At 52.1% G+C, this 5,877-nt stretch overlaps 1 pseudogene; it reads right to left on the reverse strand.

Annotated features, from left to right (window-relative positions):
- Window positions 1–4,041: 4,041 nt before the first annotated feature.
- Window positions 4,042–5,877, reverse strand: part of LOC106723247 — a 7,531-nt pseudogene continuing 5,695 nt past the window's right edge.

Below are 5,877 nucleotides of genomic sequence, written 5' to 3' on the forward strand. Positions count from 1 at the left end.
TTCCACCTGAGCTTTGGGCTAGCTTTAGCACTGGGCTGGCTAAGGAAAGAAAGAAGAACAGGCCCAGGGTTGCGGGTCTGCTTCAGCCCAGCTCCAATCCTGGGCCCGTTCTCATGTGAAGGGAACATGAGGAATTGGAAGTGCCAGTGCCCCTTCCGGGAGAGGGCATGTGGATTGCCATCCCCGCTACCGGATATGGACCACAATTTTGGCTCAGGGAGAGTTGACCTCCACTCTTATGCATTCAAACTGACCAAAGCCACAATGGGTGTTTATCTTCTGGGGGCCTTGTGAAGAGTTTCAGTGTTGGGCCCCTCATCTTTCCCAAAGACTGGAACTGAAATATAACTGTAAAGCAGAAAAGGGCCCCGGGGATGTCGTGCTTTATTTGCCATGCAAGGCCCAAGTAGATCTAAGCACCAGGTGGTGGCGAGATCTCCTTGGAGGCCGGCTTCCCAAACTCACTTGCAACAAAGTCTCCATCTCCTTGGCTCTGTTCCAAAGGATGCGGCTGCTCGGGAAGAAGAGGGGAAGGGTGCTTCTTTTTCTTCCAGAGAAGCTAGCCCCAGATATGCCCTGGTGAGGAAAGAGCCCATCCCCAGGGGCTCCAAGCCCAAAATTGGCTGTGTGTGCGCATGTGTGTTTTGCGGCAGGGGAACATGATCAAGCTCTATGTGGTTGTGTAAGTTCCCTGGTCCCTGGACACAATCTAAGACCGTCAACTATACAATGACTTGCAAGTAAGAGAGTGGAGGCCAGCTCTGCATAAGGCAAAGCTCAGGTTCAGTCCATTTGAACAGAGGTGATGATCCTATTCTGGCACCACCTTTCCCAACACACCCAGCGCACCAGTGCTTTGCGGGCTCCGCGGAGCTGCCTGGCCAGAATCATGGCTGGGATGTGCCCAGCTGCTGTCAGTGCCTTGTCCCCCTCAGGGAACTGCTTCCCAGGCATCTGCTCCCGCTCCACTGGTCCTGAGTCCTCACCCTCAAGGCCCACGGCCCTTGGAGGTGAGGCCCGAGCCCCCTTTCTGCTCCCCAAGTGTCTGGACCCCAACCCCTCTGGCCAGCTCTCAGATCCGAGGGCAGTCTCCACACCGTGTTCCTGGCACCTCCCCGGCCACCCGGGGTTGCACAGCCTGGCCCGAGGCATGTGAATGGCAGAACAGAGATGTCGGGGTCAGGAAGTACGAGGATGTCCAGAAGCTGAAATCTCAGACCCACAAAGCAAGTGGAAAAAGGAGACGTGCTCCCAAAGACCCTGAGATTAAGAGTCTAATGCTTTACTGGCTGACCTAGCTGGGGACCTGCCACCAGGGAAATCCTATCCTGTCTCAACTTTTTTTATTTTTTTTGATCTTTCAAGATATTGCCATGCCATGCAAGAGACAGGGCTAGTCCAGCGCTGTCTCACTGCAGTCCAGGGACACTGGTTTGTACTATATGCTGAACTACATTCAGATACATATTTTCAGGCCTAACAGGACTGGTAGGTCTGTGTGCATTGGACTAGAATATCTTCCAGAGAGGCATCCAGTCAGGGTGTGAAATCTTCAAGAGATGGAGAGCCTGCCATTCTCCCTTTGGACATTTCGTCCAAAAAGCAGTTACCCTTGAGAATAAGTCTGCATGCCTAACTTCTGACTGGCACTTGACCCACTTGCCACCAGCCCTGGGTCATGGTTTCCTGAGGCCCTCAGCACCCCATCCTCTAAAATGTGTCAGGACACAACTATAGCTTCAAATGAATTTTTCACATCTCAGACATTTCCAGTAAACTCCCCTTGTCCCATTTTCACTTCATTAAAAAAGGTACTTACTTATCAACATATTCACTTTTCAAAGATATCATTTGTCTTTTTTGAAAAGCACTGCAGAAACATTTATTGAACTGAGTTTGTTTTTTTTTTTACTAAAAGCCAACTTTTTGATAAGCCCAGCATTTCTAAAATCATTTTGATTCAAAACTCAGCAACATTCTTATTAAAAATATGACAAACAATTTCACTAAGTTTTGACCTGATATTAAAAAAAAAAAAAAAATCAGCCAAAATTCTATTAGAATGTTCTTTCTAGTCATTCTCCTCAAGCTGCTCCCCTAAGCAACTTAACAAAGGAAGAAAGGGAAGGAATAACTCCATAGACTCAGCTGTGTAATAAAGCTACTGAACAGTTAAAGAATATATTCTGTCTCGCCCTAGAATGGTGACAACCTGATTTTTTCAAAACTGTTTATAATAAAAAAATGATGTTTCAGGATCTGGGCTGGGAACAGTGCTAAAATACACTTAGTGACTGTGTCCCCACACATGGGAATGTGCAGTGTCCAGCACCTCAAAGCCTTTTGAGTCACTGCAAAACGCATGTGGTGCATGGTAATCTGTTTGCTGTGCTGCATATTTGCAGTGTGGCAGCACAATTAGAGATACCAGGAAATCCCATTATCTAAAAAAGTTGCACCAAAAAAAAGTGGTACAGTGCACGTGGCAGCAGGAGGTGCCACCAGAAACCAGAGCCTGGCCAGCCACTCCAGCGGTTGCCCAGACTCCACGTGTCTGGATCACTGCCACTGCTGCCCTGGGAGGCCCCAAGGACCCCAGATAAGGCTGCTGGGGCCAGTCCAGCTGCTGGACCCAGACTCCCCTACCCCATCCAGGGCAACTTGTGGGGGTGCTGACCCCACCAGGGGCATGCTTGGGGACAACTAGCAGCAGCACAAATATATGTTGCTCCTATTTGTCCCCAGGGAAATGTATATTCCTGCTCATAGGGATATGCCCAGCAAGTATACCAGCCTCCACGCATCTTAAGCCCTGCTGGGGAGAAAATTGGATTTCTGGTTACCAGCCACCATCCTGTAACTCAGATAAATCTGCCAAAGAATAAGAACTTGTAAGGATTGCCTTGGCGATGTTGGGCCCTTCAATGGGGCAACCAGGGAGCAAGCACAATAAATACAAGCGAGCTCCCTGGAGTAAGGATCCAGTTGGAAAACCTTTGCAGAAAATAGATGGGTGGTGGGGTAAGGCCTTTAACAGAACCAGGAGTGAGGGGAAGAAAGTCAATTAGGTAGACAGGCTATCAATCACTGGAGACCTGGGGATGTGACTTCCCTGGAAATAATTCTGGGTAGAAAAGTGTCTGAAAAAGCCCTGGTGCCTTTTCAAGAGAAGTTGAAGGGCTGGAAAGGGAGGTATCCAACCAACCAGTGGAAAAGTATGATCTCTTCTGTCTGGCCAACCTTTCTGTTTTATGCTCACCACACTCACATTAGTGCAAAATGAATGAGTGTGAAGTGCTATTGCTGGTAGTGGCTTGTGCTCACTATGCACATATAAAAAATACCAACACAGAGAGAAAGGAGAACCAGACCTGCAGAGAACCAGGCAGGAGAATCCCACCCAGAAGAGACTGGGTGAGTGTCTTCTGTTCCTCACCCCACTTGTCCTTCAGCTTCAGTCTTACTGCTGACTTAAGCATGGTGAGGAGATACTGCTTAAGGTTCCCACTTGGAAAAATACACGCGTGAAGCTTGGGCTGAAAGGGGAAGTGGTGGGAAAAGAACATGGAAGTGAGAGAGAGTCTGCATGGCTCTCCTCTCTGTAACAAGCACAAAGCTGGGGAAGAATGAAACTAGCTGGACCTTGCAAACAAATCCAGCTTCAGGAGGACCACAGTTGATTTACCCCAATGAGAAGACTGGCCTTATTGACATCAGAGGAGAGAGATCAACTGGGGGAGAAAGGAGGGAGCTCCCACTCAAACTTTTGGCTTTCTCCCTTTGCTTCAAGCTTCCCCTTCCTATCTTAAACGAAAAGCGTCTTTACAGTGGAAGGGTGAAGGATACATGATAATTTGTCAGTTTAGATGTTTCCAACCCAGTGTGTTATCAAGCTCTGGGAATCACCATCATAAGGGTAGAAGTCCAGCAGGTGTTGTCAGCAGATCCTTTCACGGGGGCCCCCAGAAGGCAGAAAGGATGTGGGGTTAGAGGGAACACAAGCCATTGATGTTACACTGAGCTGTCCCAGATAGGTGTCTCTCAAAGGGCTGTTCCCATGGCATTGGGACTGATGGCAACAACTGAATATGGGCACAGCTCCATCTCCAGAGCCTCTTTCTTCCTCGCTGACAGGACGTGCTGGGAGAGAGAAGGAGGAGGGATCTCTTGGTATGTTTAGGTATCCAGGTTGTAGCCGTATTGGTCTAGACCAGGGGTTTTCAACCTTTTTTAACAAGCGTACCCCTTCTGCCTCAAACTTTCAGTTCATGTACCCCTTTATATTTTTTTCTTGTTTTTAAGGGGTGGGGGTAGTGGGGTCAGATCAAGGCCCCCATGGTGAGGGAAGGAGTGGGGTTGGGGCTGGGGCAGGGGCAGGGGCAAGAGCAGCTAGTCTGGAGGGCATAGGGACAGGATGGGGCTCCCGCTGCTGCACACACCCTGGCAGAGGCCCAGGAGCCATGTGCCCCCCAGATCTGTACACGGAGTAGAGGCAGATGCTGCTGCAGGATGGACTCTGCACTTCACTGCCCCAAGAGCCATGTGCCCCAAGGCAGTCCTGCTGCCACCAGGCTGTCAGGAGACAGACACACACACACAGATACGATACAGACACAGACAGACACACAAACACACAGAGGTGCAGACAAAGACACCCCCCAGCCCCAGTAGGTAAGTGTATGTGGGGGGAAGAAGCAGGGTGGGGGGGGCAGATCGAGACCCCCATAGTGCAGGACGGAGTGGGGCAGGGGAAGGAGTGAATGGGGCCCGGGCTGAGCTGTGGGACAATGGGAGCCCCACATCGCATCCAAGGGCATGGCGGTGGAAGGGGGTGTCCCACCCCTGCTTGCACGGCAGAGGAGCCAAGGGGGGCATGTGCCCCTCCCCCCGATCTGTGCACAGGGTGAGGGCATGCTTGGCTCTGCTCTGCCTCTGCACCTCACTGCCGCAGCTTCAAGACCAGCATGACACCATGTGCAACCTGCTGCTGGGAGGCTTCCTGCCGGGCTGCTGCCCACCCAGCAACTGGACACACACAGCCATCACGCTGCTCTCAAAGCAAGCAGTGGCAGTGATGCACAGAGGGTCTGAATGGCGGAGGGCAGGAGGTGTGCTTCTGTGCCTGCTCCCAGGAGCAGGGCTGGTGGGGGTGGCGAGGGCAGCGGTGCCCCTCTGTGGGCCGCACAGACACCACCTGGCCAGCCAGATGTGGGGGGAGTGGTCACACACAGCAGCCACTGCCACCAACCACCCACCACCCTCTGCCACCACTGCCACCCACCATCTTGCACCACCACTGCCACCCCTGAACCCTGCTTTCTGGCACCCAGTTGCACATGCGTCTCTGCAGGCTGCTGACAGGCCTCATGCCAGGCCAATCACACGCCGCCTGTCAGCAGTCCGTGAAGCTGCACATGCAACCGGACGTTGGAAAGCAGTGCAGGGTGGTGGTGGTGGCAATGGCTGCCAGGTGCGACATCCCCCACATCTTAGCCAGGTGATGCCTGTGTGGCCCGCAGAGGGGCACCACTGCTCTCACTCCTCCCCCACCTCAGCCCTGCTTCTGGGAGCGGGCACAGAAATACACTTACCCCCACACATACAAACACACACACACCATTGAGACCCTCGTGACTCTGCAGGAAAGGGGTGGCCACGGCACCTCCTTACTATCAGCTATTGGCACCACTGTCCCAACGCAGCACATCATAGTGCCTCCCCATTCCACACCTCAGGTCACTCTCCTGGTTAAGGGTGGGTCGCTGATGGCAAGGAGGCACCATGGCCACCTCTTTTTTGAAAAACTGCTAGGGTTTCAATGGTGGGGGCGGGGGTGGGTCAGTGTGTTTCTGTGCCTGCTCCCGGGAGCAGATGGGC

This window comes from Alligator sinensis, unplaced genomic scaffold (genome assembly GCF_000455745.1).
Source record: "Alligator sinensis unplaced genomic scaffold, ASM45574v1 scaffold369_1, whole genome shotgun sequence".
In the NCBI taxonomy this organism is placed as follows: domain Eukaryota; kingdom Metazoa; phylum Chordata; order Crocodylia; family Alligatoridae; genus Alligator; species Alligator sinensis.